This window comes from Natator depressus, chromosome 4 (genome assembly GCF_965152275.1).
Source record: "Natator depressus isolate rNatDep1 chromosome 4, rNatDep2.hap1, whole genome shotgun sequence".
NCBI classification, from domain to species: domain Eukaryota; kingdom Metazoa; phylum Chordata; order Testudines; family Cheloniidae; genus Natator; species Natator depressus.
This window is the reverse complement of record NC_134237.1, coordinates 141,117,858-141,133,405: the sequence shown is the minus strand read 5'-3', so window position 1 is coordinate 141,133,405 and position 15,548 is coordinate 141,117,858. Positions and strand designations below refer to the sequence as shown.

The 15,548-nt window shown below is 55.4% G+C and overlaps 2 protein-coding genes across 3 annotated transcripts in view; one reads left to right on the top strand and one right to left on the bottom strand.

Annotated features, from left to right (window-relative positions):
* LOC141986946 (dedicator of cytokinesis protein 2-like) overlaps window positions 1–15,548 on the bottom strand; it is a 334,430-nt gene that overhangs the window by 96,491 nt on the left and 222,391 nt on the right. The gene's annotated exons all lie outside the window — the stretch shown is intronic.
* Window positions 2,212–15,548, top strand: part of LOC141986938 (uncharacterized) — a 32,752-nt gene continuing 19,415 nt past the window's right edge. For both annotated transcript variants that reach the window (XM_074952020.1, XM_074952019.1), the window contains exon 1: window positions 2,212–2,227. The gene's annotated coding sequence lies outside the window, so the exon portion shown is untranslated. The remainder of the gene's footprint in view (window positions 2,228–15,548) is intronic.

The window sequence follows — 15,548 nt, the reverse complement described above, 5'->3', positions numbered from 1 at the left end:
GAGCTTAGTGCATGAGCTTCTACCGCATGAGTTAAAAGCCATATGGAGGGCTGTAGAGCAGACTCATAATCTCTCTCTTTAAGTGGTCTCAGTGCCACTAGATGGGACAGAGCCCCTGTAACGAAGCGGGACTGTTCTTAATGTTTCCTTTGAATATTGTGGGGGTGCCTCAGTTTCCCCTAGGCAGTTCTTAAGTATCTAAGGGGTGGGATAAGGGTGTATGATCGTTGCAGAGCCCTAGAGAGCAGGTGTGTGCAGGGATCTGGACAGAGAATGGCCGACACCCTGTTTCCTGGCAACTGATGGCCTGGGCCCTTCCCCCCTGCAAGGTGAGAGCTAAAGGGTTGGAGAACAAAGGAATCCGGTGACCTCCTGGCCCGGGAAAAGGGAAAGCCCAGAGGAGGGGGGGCTGGAGAGAGTTTCAGTTTGGGGCTGGCTGGAGACATGGAGTGAAGGGCAGACGTGGTTGTCTGGCTCCCTGCCCCCCAAAATGGACCCAGCTGAGGGGTCCTGTTCTCTGCACCTACAAGCTCTGTTTTAGACCATGTTCCTGTCATCTAATAAACCTCTGTTTTACTGACTGGCTGAGAGTCACGTCTGACTGCGGAGTTGGGGGGCAGGACCCTCTGGCTTCCCCAGGACCCCGCCTGAGCGGACTCGCTGTGGGAAGCGCACGGAGGGGCAGAGGATGCTGAAGGCTCCGAGATCAGACCCAGGAATGTGGAAGCTGTGTGAGCTGTGTGTCCTGCAGACAGGCTGCTCACAGAAAGGAGACTTCCCCAGAGTCCTGCCTGGCTTCATAGGGAGCAGTTCCAGAGCATCGCCCGGGGACGCCGTGACAGCCCCACACCCAGGAGATGTGTGGCTTACACCTGCACACAGCCAGCCTACCTCACAGACCCCACTGCTCAGCCCTTCAGAGCTTTGCAGGCCAGACGGGACCTCCTCTGTAAACACAGGCCAAAGAACAGGGCCAGTTTCCTCTGTCCTGATTGCACTAAATTTTGTTTGGCTAAAGCACCTCCCAGACAGGCCTCCAGTCCTGGTTTCAAGACACCAAGAAGAGGGAGAATCCACCCTTCCCTTGGGAGCTGGTTCCAACAGTTACTCACCCTGGGTGAGAACAATTTGCCTGACCTCTCCTGTGTGCCTGGTGTCACGGAGTGTGATAGAGTCCGGGCCCTGCACCCCTCTTCCTGGGATTCACCGTGACTCTCAGTCAGCCAGTAAAACGGAAGGAATAGGAACACAGCATAAAACAGAGCTTGTGGGTACAACCAGGACCCCTCAGTCAAGTCCTTCTGGGGGGCAGGGAGCTTAGACCCCAGCCTTGGGGTTCCCTGCGTTCCACCACCCAGCCCCAAACTGAAACCAGCCCCCCCATCAGGCTCTCTCCTGCAGCCTGTGTCCAGTTCCCCGGGCAGAGGTGTTACCCCCCTCCCGGCTCAGGTTTCCGGCTCTCAGGTCTCCCGTCCCCAATGAAACCCCCTGCCACATTCCCAGGTCAACACTCCCCCCTCCCTGCTGCCTCACACCTGGTTCAGCTTCTAGCCAGGGTCAGGTTTCACCTCCCCCTCTTAAAGGGTCCTTAGGGCCCGGGAGCTTCTCCCAGCCAAGGTGCTAATGCCCCATGGCCAAGCCACCCTCCGTCCATCCCCTTTGTGCGGCGCTAAGCGGAGCCAGTTCCCGAGACTCCTGCCGGGGGCTTTCTCCAGCCCCCCAGCCACTTCCCCGCTCCAGCTTTTCCACATCCCTTTCCAAGTGCTGCCCGAGAGCTGGGCGCCTGCTTCAGCCCCGCAAAGGAGCCCCCGTTACTGCCCACCGCCCCGGCCTCGCCCCCGACTCCCCCGCGGTCACGCCCTCTCCGAACCCGGGGCTCGCCTGCCGTGCCCGCCCCCGCTACACAAGCACCACCCCAGCACACGCCCCCTGCCCCTGCCCCTGCCCCTGCCCCGGGCTCGCCTGCCCCCGGCCGCCCAGGATCCCCGCCGGCCCGGGCTGCCCCGGCTCCGCCGCCCCGCTGATGACACATCACTTGGCACCGACCTGCCTCCCGGCTCCGCCCCCGCCGGCGGCTCCTCCCCGGCCCGGCCGCCAGCGCAGCCCGGCTCGCGGCCCTGGAGCTGCCGCTGCCCAGCCCGGGCGCAGGAGCTGCCAGCCCCCGAGCTGCCGCGGCGCCTGGGCTCGGCCGCCCGCTCCGCTCCGCCCCGCCCCGCCGCGGGGCCAGGTGAGGGGCCGTGAGCGGCCGCGCTGCGAGCGGGGAGACGGCGCCGTGGGCACGGGGAGGGCGCAGGGCACGGGGGGAGAGCAGGGCATGGGGGCGCGGGGCGCAGGGCATGGGGGCGCCCGGGGGGAGAGCAGGGCATGGGGGCGCAGGGCATGGGGGCGCCCGGGGGGAGAGCAGGGCATGGGGGCGCAGGGCATGGGGGCGCCCGGGGGGAGAGCAGGGCATGGGGGCGCAGGGCACGGGGACAGAGCAGGGCACGGGGACATGGGGGGGGAGGGCACGGGGGGAGAGCAGGGCACGGGGGCATGGGGGCGCCTGGGGGGAGAGCAGGGCATGGGGGCGCAGGGCACGGGGACAGAGCAGGGCACGGGGACATGGGGGGGAGGGCACGGGGGCGCCCGGGGGGGGCGCAGGGCATGGGGGCGCAGGGCACGGGGAGGGCACGGGGGAGCCCGGGGGGGCACAGGGCACGGGGGGAGAGCAGGGCATGGGGGCGCAGGGCACGGGGGGAGAGCAGGGCACGGGGACATGGGGGTGCAGGGCACGGGGGAGCCTGGGGGGGGGCGCAGGGCACGGGGGGAGAGCAGGGCACGGGGACATGGGGGCACAGGGCACGGGGGGATCCCGGGGGGAGCGCAGGGAACGAGGGTGGGGTGAAGGGGCACAGGGGGAGCACAGGGACATGGGGCTGCAGGTATGGGGAGCCTGGGGGTAGCGCACGGACAAGGGGAGCACGGGCTGCGCAGGGCACGGGGAGTGTACAGGATCATGGGGCTGCAGGTATGGGCAGCCCGGGAGGAGTGCAGGGCATGGGGGGGAGCCCGGGGGGAGCGCAGAGCATGGGGGGAGCCCGGGGGTGGGGGAGCGCAGGGCATGGGGGAGCATACAGGACAGGGGGCTGTGTGGGAGGAAGGGACACAGGACTCCGGGGCATGGGGAGTGGGGGAGTCACAGGGCATTAGGAGCCGGGGGTCATGAGAAGCCTGGGGGGACCCCAGGGACAGGGGGCTGTGGGGCAGGGGGGGTGCAGAGTATGGGGAGTCCGGGGACCCGGGTCTGTAGGGGAAGCTAAAGGGTATTAGGAGCCAGGGGGCATGGGGAGCCTGGGGCTGGTGTTGTGGTGTCCTAGGGACAACAGGTCCGCAGGACCCAGTTTCTGAGCCACGGGTCCCTTGAATCAAGATGGGTGGAGCCTGGGTGCCAGGTTTTGTCCTCTGAGGGGCACTGGCTCTGTCCGCACTGCCTGGTCAGTGCCCTGGGGGGTGGCTCAGAAAGCTGCAGTCATGGAACCAGCTCCAGCTCAGTGCCAGGCCTTATGTACTCCCATTGGGGTCACAGGGGGTGGGTGGGGGAGCAAGGGTGGGTGAGCAGTGGTGGGGAAACTGCTGGTGGCCAGGGTGGTCACACGAGGCTGGTGAGGGTCACTGGGGCTGGAAGGGCCTGGGTGGGGTAGTTGGCTGGGTGAGGAGTTTGCTGAGCTCTGACCTACATTCCCTGTTTTCAAAGGGTACGTGAGGTGCCCAGCCTTGTGAGGTCTGGGACCCTCGAGCTGTAGGACCCCATCCGCTCCCAGGCACTGGGGCAGGGTTGGCTCCTTTCCATCTGCTGCTAGTGTTTGGCCGATGGGGCTCCCAGCACTTCTCCGGGGGAGTCTCTCCCCCTCCCCATTGCTCTGGTTGAGGGAGCAGCAGAGTAAACAGATTCCAAAAGGGGAACCTGCTGGGAGCATCTCTAGCCCTTGCTGACCTGACACCCCTCTGCATGTCCCCCCCGTCGCCCCTCCTTAGGAGTGGGCTGGAAGGAGCCATGTGCTGGCGGAAGGGGCAGAGGCTGCCCCACACTGAATGAACCTGGCCATGGTAGCTCTGCTGCCTTGGCTTTTCCCTGTTCAGTCTGGCCTCTGGGGAATAGCACTGGCTCAGTACCACCTTCTGGGGGTGCTGCAAACCCCGGGCTTTGTCCTGTCGTCATGTCAGGGAGGTAGCCAGGAAACACCTGGTTCTGGGGAGAGACCCCCATACCTGCCCTTTCCTTCCTTGGAGTGAGGGCATGGTGTCTGCAGCCCAGTCTAGAGAGGAGACGTAGCCCCTGGCTGGAGGAGCTGGAGGCTCCAGGAAGAAATAAATCTGCCCCAGCTTCTCGGACTAGTGACTTTTGCTGTTGGAAAGACCAAAGTTCCCTGGATAGCTCGTGTCCGCGCCCCCTGCTCAGGCTGCCCTTTCTCGCTGCCTCAGCCTGTTTCCGCCTCCATCTCTGCTCAAAGAAAAGGAGGACTTGTGGCACCTTAGAGACTAACACATTTATTTGAGCATAAGCTTTCGTGAGCTACAGCTCACTTCATCGGATGCATCTCTGCTCAGTCACTAATGTGTGGGAGATCCAGGGAGAGCGTGCCAGTCCAGAGAGCAACCACCTCCCTCTCTGCTGTCCCTCTTCAGGAGACATGTCCATCAGCTGAGACCCACGTGTGCTTCTGTCTCACCCTGGTCCTGGGCCTGTCACTTTCTGAGCTGTGCATTCCTGACCCGTGGGTCCAAGGTTAGACGCCATTTCTGCTAGCGGGTGTTTCCGGCAGCTTGTTTTGCTGTGTCCTGGTTGGGGCCTTTGTGCCTGAGAACTAGGAGCAGAGCAGGGCCTCAGAAGCGATTGAAGTGGTTGGTTTCCAGAGACCTCTCTACCGTCCCTGCCCCCACTACCAACCTTGGCAAAGCGTGCCAGATGCAGGGAATCCTCAGGAGAGGCTCTGGGGCGGTGATACTGATGCTAAGAGCAGGGACTGTCAAGACCCTGAGGAAAGAGAGGGCGCAATGGTGCCATTTTCTTCCTTTCATGGGTCAGGTGGGGATAAGTGACAGAGGGTATGTGTAACCAGCATGGGCTGGCCTACCCAGCTGGCCTGAATGCCGCTAGTGTGGGTAACAACAGTGCAGCATGGGAGTGTGTGCCTCGGGGCCATGCCAGGCTTTCCTGCTTGCGCTGACGCACACACTGCATTGTCTTCACTACTGCTGTTCCTAGTGCTAGCTGGGTAATTCAGCCTGTGCCCAGCTTGTTCTGTGGAGAGATACCCTAACCAATCCAAAGAAGCCAGGCAGCAGGAACTGGGCTCGCCTTGTGAGTGTCACCAGCCAGGGAACACAAAACCCTTGGTGCCAAAGTGGGAACCGTCTGTTGGGGAGCACACATGCTCTCCTGGAACCAAATGCTCCAACCCAAGCTGCTGTTCCCCTTGGCATGTTCTGAAGAAGTGAGAGTGAGTCTCCTTGGAGAGCCACACTTAGCCCAAGTAACCTCTCTTTGCCTTCAAGGACTGCTAGCAGAGATCCCCTCTCCATAGCACTACCCTGAGGGGTGGGTCTCAGGGGAACTGTGATGCTGGTCCCCTGAATTGCATTGTTTAGCTCAGGAAGTGTATCCTAGGCAGCCACCAGACATAACTGAGAGACTACTCATTTTGAGGCGTGCTTTAGATCTGGTGGGATGTGTTCTAAATCTGTCACGTACACCTCCAAGGTTGTAACAGGTTTGAATGCAGAACCTCATTGAGTCAGATATCTCTGAGCAGAGGTCATCTTCCTCACGGATTACTATAATTATTTAGGATTTACACTATGGTAATACTCAGAGGCCACAAATAATCTAGGACAGTGTTTCTGAACTTTTTTGATACCAGGCACTGGCTTGCTGCCTTCCTAAACTGTGTCAGGGAGATCTCAGGGACTGGTGCTGGCCCACGGACCGGTCATTGAGAAACACTGATCTAGGGGATTTACTTCTCTCTAGAAAATAATGGAGGACCCTTTTTCATATCTAAACAATGTATCCTGGCTTCCCTGCTAATGAATATGGTTTAGGGAAGCACACAGGTAAAATGAGGGATTGATTATGAGATGGGATTCTCTTTAGGGTCAGGTTTCAGAGTGGTAGCTGTGTTAGTCTGTATCAGCAAAAAGAAAAGGAGGACTTGTGGCACCTTAGAGACTAACAAATTTATTTGGGCATAAGCTTTCGTGGGCTAAAACCTTGTGTAAAAGCTTATGCCCAAATACATTTGTGGGTCTCTAAGGTGCCACAAGTACTCCTCATTTTCTTTAGGGTCAGGAATTGTGCAGTCAGCATAGAGTCACCTTATCCTTATGGGGGAGGATCAGCCACTCTGGCCTGGGGCTCAAAGACAACCCTGGCTGAAGTGATTACTATGAGGAATGTAGTCTTCAGGGACAGGCGATGCCCCAAAAAGATGGCAGTGCCTGGTGGTGAGAAAATGTGGGTCACTCGTCCAGAAAGCACGTAACTCCAGGATCTGTTAGTAGGAATGTGGTAAGTGGATATGGTTGCCAATTCATTTTGACTGTGTTTAAGGTCACCTCAGATTTCCTCAATGATGGCAAATAGTCTAGGCCAGCAGATACGTGCGCTGGAGTTGTCTGTTTGCGAAGTGCCCAGGGACAGAACTTTTTCTGGAGCAGCAGTTTGCCTTGTGGACAGTCCATGGCTCTCTGATAAGGTTGGCTGCTCGTTGAGGCACACGCCCAGTCCCAGTCTGTCAGGTTTTGCCACCAGGCAGTGTCCTAGTTGTAGAGATTTTGGCTTCGGATGGGCAATGTGACCCTGTTTCTGGGAGAGGTAATCCAGACAAGCAGGGCTATGGAGGGGTTGTGCTGTCTGGGAGATGTGAATACCAGTAGTGATGAACCTGTTTTATGGCTCGCAGTAGCCCTCAGGCCATGGCCTGTTTTATTTTTCTGATTATTGCTCTGGAAATTGGAAGCATGGGAGGGACCCTGTAGAACTGCCATGCTCCAGGCCAGGCTGGCGCGCTGGATCACTCCCCAGAGTCTGTTCTCTCCCTGGAACAGAACTGTTGCCATTGGTGATGTGTCTTGTGTAGATAGGTCTGTCTGAGGTTGTTCCCCAAGTTGTTGGGGAAGCACTTGTGCTGGAACCTGCCACTTCTGTCTAGGAGACAGACAGCCACCAGTGAGGAGGTCATCATTAGATCACATTTCGCAAACTGGACTGTTTCTTGACATCTAGAAGACATCAAAGACTGAACAGAGCTCCCCCCCACAGTGGCTGTAGTCTGTGTATGAGATGCTGAACTACTTCTGCACTGATGTGAGGAAGAAAAGCCTTGGCAAACAAACTGCTCCTAACTCCCACCCGCTGATGTGTCACCCCTCCTCTGCCACAGGCTTCCGGTGTGGCCTTGTGCAAGTTGTTTAGCTTCTCTGTACCTCAGTTCCCCATCGTAAAATGGGGATACTAGTACTTCCCGACCTCACAGGGTGTTGTGTGGATAAATACATAAAGGATTATGGAGCTCTCCCATTTAGCAGAAATGGGGGCTATGTAAATACCTAAGACAGACAGATAGTTGGGCCTCTGTAGGCTTCCACAGGCCTTGTATTGTCGGGTGATGAGAGTAAGGTTCCTAGCCTGATACTACCACTGCAGATAGAGTTGGAAGATAGAAGGGCAATGTAACCACGACACATGATCGCTGGCCTGAAGAATGAACTAACTGGAGAGATCTCAAGTTGAGTCTGGATAATAGATTGTAAGGGTACAGGACACCACGAACCCCATAAGTTTCCAGAAGAGGTGTAGAGTGTATGTGTGTGTTATTAAAGACCTGAAGAGGTGAATTCATAGATTCATTTATTCCATGACCAGAAGGGAACATGGAGATCATCTAATCTGACCTGAATAACACAGGCCATGAAGTTTTCCCAAAATAATTCCCAGAGCAGATCTTTTAGAAAAACATCCAATCTTGATTTTAAAATTGCCAGTGATCGAGAATCCATCATGACCCTTGGTAAGTTGTTCCAGTGGGTAATTACCCTTCCTGTTAAAAATTTACACTTTATTTGCAGTCTGAATTTGTCTAGCTTCAACCTCCAGCCATTGGATCATCTTATACCTTTCTATGGAAGATTGAAGAAATACTTGTTCCCCATGTAGGTACTTACAGACTGTGATCAAGTCACCCCTGAACCTTGCTCTGCATCCTTTGTTCCTAGATGTAGATGCTTACATTGAGCTGTACTAAAATGCTGCCAGAATTGTTTGCATTAGTCCTGTGGCAGATGTGCTGAACTTACGATTGAATTGGTGGTGTCTCCTATGAGGGCTGTTGGCTCCACTGATGTGAACAGAGACTTTTCTAGTCCCAGGGAGTGGAGAGGGAGCTAGCTGTCTGTCTGCAGAACTCCTCAGAGAGTCACCTAAATAAAGATACATGTGGATCCTTTGGCTGCTTATATGAGCTGCTGCGATGGTTAGACACTTAATGACCCAGAAAGGCCAAAAGGGAGACTCTTGTACTGGTAAAGATCTTCTGCTGTGCAGAATCCAAGGTCCTTGCTGTGAGCTGGCCTGGTGACGATGTGCAAGCATGTGTCCTTCCAGCACAGAGTCTTCTCAGAGCCAGGATGTGATGAAGCTTCCTCATTGACTACTTCTGTTGTGGGCTTGATTTCTGTGTCATAAGCACCTGTGCTTCATCGGACCATTGACCCTCCATCACCATCTCCTCTGCCTTCTTCTCAGAATTCAGGGGAAGATTTGTGTCCAGGGAGAAGTTGTATGCCGCTAGCAGAGCCTGACAGTTAGCTATTCTCATCTGCAGAACTACAGAAGGGTACAGTTTCCTCCCCAGTAAATCTAGTCTGGCTTCGTATGTCTCGAGGAGTAGATTTACAGGTTTGCTCTAGTTCTCCCTTCTCCTGAGCTGCAGACACTGCAAGGGAATTAGGAAGTGGATGCCTGAAGAAAACCCCCGAAGTCTGTTTGATGGACAGCTGGAATTTGTCTGCCTTTTCAGAGGTACAGAGCCCAGTGTTGGGCTGGGGAGTCCTTCGGTGGTTCCTTAAGTTCTTCATGGATAATGACCTCCATTCAGGGTCTGTGCTGAGGCTCAAACATGTCAGATAATCACTGGGGCAGTTCTTTTACTCCGAGGTCCCCAGAAGGCCTTGAAAATTCTTGGAGACTGGGGGCGCCAGGGAAGAGGAGGAGGTCCACACTGCTTCCTCAGGGGGTGATGAGGAAAGGCAGGAAGTTGGCTGTTTCTTTGTCATCAGACACCTTACTCACAGTAATTTGGGAGGATACAGACATCCCTAGATGCTATTTGTGGAGCTGGGGTCTGTCTCTTAGGAGGATGATCCCCAGAATCCCTAACAAGGGAGGTTGCAGATGTGGAAACAATGTCGTCTGTTTTTTCTGTTGGATTGACCAGAACCAGCAGATCAGCTCCACAGAAATAAGGTGGCATGTTACAGGCCATGTTACTGGCGTCCATGGAGGAGCTGTCCATGCACTAGACAAGTTAGCCATTGATCTTGAGGAATCAGACACTGGATATAACCCAAGTTGGATGGCAGCTGCAGGGATCCTGAGGGCTACAGGACTGATCAACAGACTCCATCCTTGATGGCAGAGGTTGATTCAGGGGCTTTCAGGTCCCAGGCCTTGATTCTGAAGCTAAACTCTTCTAAGACATCATTTTGGGGGGTGGGGGGAAGGGGAGAGGAGAAGAGAAGGGGGTATATGGCTAAGGCCATGTCTACACTACCCACCGGATCGGCGGGTAGCGATCGATCCCCGATCGCTCTGCCGTCGACTCCGGAATTCCACCAGGGCGAGAGGCGGAAGCGGAGTTGACGGGGGAGTGGCCGCCATCGATCCCGTGCTGTGTGGACGTGAAGTAAGTGATTCTAAGTAAGTCAATCTAAGATATGTCGACTTCTGCTACACCAGAACTGTACACGTTATCACGTTTGCACCAGTGCCAAATACAGGGGGAATATAATATCCCTATTCCTACTTGAGATTCCCCTGTTCACGCATCCAAGGCTCACACTAGCCCTTTTGGCCACAGTGTCACACTGGGACCTCATGTTCAGTTGATTATCCACCTGATGTCCCCAAGTTATTTTCAGAGTCGCGGCTTCCCAGCATAGAATCCCCCATCATGTCAGTGTGGCCTGCATCCTTTGTTTCTGCATTTGGCCATATTAACACACACTGTTTAGTTGTGCCCATCTTAGATTACTCTCTCTAGTGACCTGTCCCCTTCACTGCTTGCTTCGCCCCTCCCCGCCAATCTTTGTGTCATCTGCAGACTTCATCAGAGATGAGTTTTAATGCCAGGTTATTGATAAAAATATTAAATAGCACAGGGCCAAGAACTGATCCTTGTGGAACTGCACTAGAAACATACCTGCTCGATGATGATTCTCTATTGACAATTACATTTTGAGACCTATCAGTTAACCAGTTTTTAATCAATGTAATTTGTGCCATGTTGGTTTTGTATCATTCTCGTTTCTTAATCAGAGTACCAAGTCTAAGTGTAGTACATCAGCACTATTACCCTAAGCAACCAAACCTGGAATCTCATCAGAACAAGATCCCAAGTCAGTCAGGATCTGTCTTCCATATACCTGTGCTTATTGTCATTCACTAGATTACCTTCCTTCCTTTATCATCTGAGTCCTGTATCTGCTATTCCAGTGTTGTGTCCTGGATCAACGTCGGGCTGAGAGACCTATAAGCACCTTGCTTTCACCAGTGCTCTGAAGCCCAGGGAGGGGCTTGGGCTTCAGAGCATGAGCTCCAGCCCGAGCTGCAACTTCAGTGCTCTGTGTACACAGCTATCGCTCATGCGAGCCCCACTAGCCCATGTCTATTGACCCGGGCTGTGGGGCTCACTCCCACTCGCTCCAGAATGCTGTGTAGACGTACCTCATCAGGGCAGTATGCACAGCTTCAATGGTCACTGCTCTTGAGGGGTGATGACTACAATACAGAGGGCTCCCTGTGTACTCTGTGCAGACAGAACTCAAAGGAGAAGCATCAGCTATACCATAGTACAGACAAGGGCAGGTCCTGTGAAAACTTCCCGACACCTAACTCTGCCAGTGCTCCTTGATCCCGCTGCTAGCCCTGCCCTCAATTCCCACATTGTGCATCACTGACCAATTCTGTGGGGCATTTGTGATATCGATAAGTGCCTACTACTGGTTGCAATGACTTCCTCCATCTCCTGTCACTTGTGTCCCAATACTGATGTGACATGAGTTGGGTGCGGGGGGGGTGTCACTGCAATCAGTGCTACCCCCATCTCTCGTCCATGCTCCTGTCATATCCTGTCTGATGCTCAGCCTGAGTTCTCTGGGGCATGGACTGTACTTTGTACAGTGCACAGCACAATAGGTCTCTGATCCCTGACTGGGGTTCCTAGGAGTTACCACAATGCATACAATAAATACTGGGGTCCCCAGTCTCTTACAGGGAGAGAACAAAGCCATTACCAGAGTGACAGATTGCTGAGTTGGCACTCCCCTCCCAATGTACTACCTACAGCCCCTTGCCCGAACCCAAGTCAAGCACTCAAGTTAGCAAGTGCCAGTGGATCGCACTGGACTGGGACTCAGAAGACCTGGCTTAGTGTCCACGGGCCTGCTGGTGCCCTTGGGGGAGTTGGTAGAGCCCAAGGTCTGGTTTGACCTGTCCACAGCAGGCACCTGCCATGGCTTAAGCTAAGGCAGAGACTTAGAAAATGGCCTCCCAGAGTGAACGGGGCCTCCCTGGCAAGGGCTCCATGCACTGGATGGAGCCATCAGTTTATTATGGCAAGAATCATAGTGACCCTTCCCCCTGCAGCTACTCCCCCATCCTATTTGGCATCCCCAGGACAGCATGGCCCGAGTCCTGCAGCCTTGTCCCACTGAGGGCACACGCCCAATGCTTCCTGCCAGCTGTGCTGTGCTCAGAAATGCACAGGGAAGCTCGGGGTTGCCTTTGGGAGGTGGGGTCTGTGTATAAACCCTGAGTGAGTGTTCTCAGGGCAGCCAGTGTGTGCAATGTTCCCCTTTCCTTCCCCAGAGCGGGGTGGGGATGGTTCTCACTGTACTAGGCAGCACTGCCTGAACCCCTCCTGCCTGCTGTACTGGACTCTGGCTGGCTCCTGCTGCGGCTCCCACCCTGCTGCGGCTCCCACCCTGCAGCTCTCGGGAACAGCAGCGCGCTGGGTGCTGTAGAAGGAGGTTGCAGCTCACTCAGTCCCTTGAGTAATGACTCTCTCCAGCCTGTTGCTGTCCATACTAACTAGGTGTCCCATCTATTGTGTCTTCATTTCGTTCTGCCTTACAAGCATCTCCCTACGTCTGGGCACGGCTCCAAGAGCAGGAAGGAAATTGCCCTGCGACTGGGCGTCTGGCTGGGTGGCGCGTTGAGCAGAATGCTGAGCAGAAAGCTGCAGCATCAGGCACTGGGTGGCAGGCTGGTTGTGGGCACCACCCTCCACCACTCCAGAAGGGGATGCCCCAAGGCGGGAGGGATCAGGCAGCTCCCTCCCAGCTCTGGTTTGGTTTTGCTAAGCTCTGAGCTGTGCAGCTTGCTGCTCGCTGCGGGAGGGGTCGGGAATCCAGCTCACTCAGCAGCTGGGAACTTTGCTTGTTCTCAGCGCCTGCTAACTCTTGGCCACTCTGCTGAGTCGTCAGCTTGGTTACAGCAAGAACGAGCTGCAAGGGATGTGGCCGCAGCACCGTGCGTGTGCTGCACTGCCAGCCGTAAAACAGGATAGCAATGCCGGCTGTGCAGAGTTCCCAGAATGAGGCACTGTGGGGGGCAGGACAGGGCGTGCTCTAGGGAGCAGGGCCTGAATGCGAGCTGCAGGGGGTGTTCCCTTCTATACCAGGCCCAGCCTTGCACACATGCTGTAGGGAGCAAGGCAGCAGCACTGGAAGGGTGCTGAGGGAGAGGTGTGGGGCGCGGGGGGGTTTTGGAGTTGGTCTGCTCCTCGCCCACTCAGCAGGTACCTCTGGATATTCACAGACCTTGGACATCAGGGACACTTTGTGTATGTCTACACTGCCCATGTTACAGCACGGCTGCGGTGACGTGGGCAGTGTAGTCATGCTTTATTGCCCGGGGAGAGCTCTCTTGGAGATAAAAAATAACCACCCCGAAAGAGCGGTGGTAGCTTTATCCCTGGGAGTGTGGCTCCCAGGGATACAGCGCTGTCTGTACTGGTGCTTTTCAGTGCTAAAACTTTTTCTCGCTCAGGGGGTGTTTTTTCACACCCCTGAACGACTAAAGTTTTAATGCTGAAAGTGGCAGTGTAAACACAGCTTAAATTGCAAGGCAAAGGAGCATTGCTCCCGGCGTGTTCGCGGCTCTAACTGTCCCTGCAGCTCCGAAGCAGTTCCTCTCTGTGAGTTCTTCTCTGAAATGAGCTGTTAGACTCTTCCACATCCCTTGAGCTGCCTGGAGGGTGGCAGGGGGCAACTCAAGCAAGGCTGCTGAGCATGTGCTGTGCTGTGCTGCATGCAGGAGGGAGTGGGGAAACCCAGCTGGGGCAGACGGGAGGCAGGAATGGAAGGAGAGTGGAGATGACTGGAGTTGGTATAGGGTGCGGCAGGAGATGTATGCCTGGGTGTGATTTGGGATCAAGGGGTGGTGGAGTGCGGGTGTGCATGCCTCTCACACAGTTGGGGTAGGGGGAATGGGTGCATGTGTGCTCATTGCAGAGCTGATGTGGCAGGGAAGACGTGTCGGTGCCCACGCTGGGAAGCATGTGTGCGAGTGGGTGCAGCATTATGAAACGGACCTTAGGGCACTCTCCTGCCCTGGGCTGGGCTAGTAGCTGTATCTACCATTGCTTACAGAAATAGAACCAAGGGCCCTGCAGCCTTCAGTGACTCCAATTGCCTCTGACACAAGGAGCGATAGGGGCCTAACTCAACTGCAGTGCCTGAAGGGAGGGAAGGGGAAGGGTTCTGTGCCATGTCATTTAGATATAATGCACGGCAAACCTAGAGCCTCCAGGTGGCAGGCGGGGGTCTCTGAGTAAAATCCCAACTCAGCTGAGTTGGAAAAGTCCCTGCTGCTCCAGACGAGATTGCTTTATGGACTGTCCCGGGCACCCACACCTGGAGTAGCCGGGGGGAATGAGGGGCGGCTGCAGGCAGAGCGCCCGGGCCTGGAGTAGCCAGGGGGAATGAGGGGCGGCTGCAGGCGGAGCGCCCGGTCCTGGAGTAGCAGGGGGAATAATGGGTGGCAGCATGCGGAGCGCCCGGGCCTGGAGTAGTGGGGGGACTGAAGTTCAGGATTGAGGACCATCAGCCTTGCTTTATGTGGGGGAGCCAAGGGTTGGAATGGGGAGAGGGAGCAGCAGGTTGAGACTGAGGGGAATCAGCAGAATTGATGGGGGGGAGGGTGCCCTTGAGTGGAAGAGCAGGGGCTGGACACCTTCCACTCAGAACAGCAACATGCAGGGACTTGTAGTTCCCACAGGTTGCCTCTTTGTATTTGAAACGGGAACAGATGCAGCCCTTGGACTCCTGCTGAACTGCCAGCAGTGCCCTCCGTGGAGCAGCAGGAAGGCCGCTGGCTCATAGAATCATAGAATCATAGAATATCAGGGTTGGAAGGGACCCCAGAAGGTCATCTAGTCCAACCCCCTGCTCGAAGCAGGACCAATTCCCAGTTAAATCATCCCAGCCAGGGCTTTGTCAAGCCTGACCTTAAAAACCTCTAAGGAAGGAGATTCTACCACCTCCCTAGGTAACGCATTCCAGTGTTTCACCACCCTCTTAGTGAAAAAGTTTTTCCTAATATCCAATCTAAACCTCCCCCATTGCAACTTGAGACCATTACTCCTCGTTCTGTCATCTGCTACCATTGAGAACAGTCTAGAGCCATCCTCTTTGGAACCCCCTTTCAGGTAGTTGAAAGCAGCTATCAAATCCCCCCTCATTCTTCTCTTCTGCAGACTAAACAATCCCAGCTCCCTCAGCCTCTCTTCATAAGTCATGTGCTCTAGACCCCTAATCATTTTTGTTGCCCTTCGCTGGACTCTCTCCAATTTATCCACATCCTTCTTGTAGTGGGGGGCCCAAAACTGGACACAGTACTCCAGATGAGGCCTCACCAGTGTCGAATAGAGGGGAACGATCACATCCCTCGATCTGCTCGCTATGCCCCTACTTATACATCCCAAAATGCCATTGGCCTTCTTGGCAACAAGGGCACACTGCTGACTCATATCCAGCTTCTCGTCCACTGTCACCCCTAGGTCCTTTTCCGCAGAACTGCTGCCTAGCCATTCGGTCCCTAGTCTGTAGCGGTGCATTGGATTCTTCCATCCTAAGTGCAGGACCCTGCACTTATCCTTATTGAACCTCATCAGATTTCTTTTGGCCCAATCCTCCAATTTGTCTAGGTCCTTCTGTATCCTATCCCTGCCCTCCAGCGTATCTACCACTCCTCCCAGTTTAGTATCATCTGCAAATTTGCTGAGAGTGCA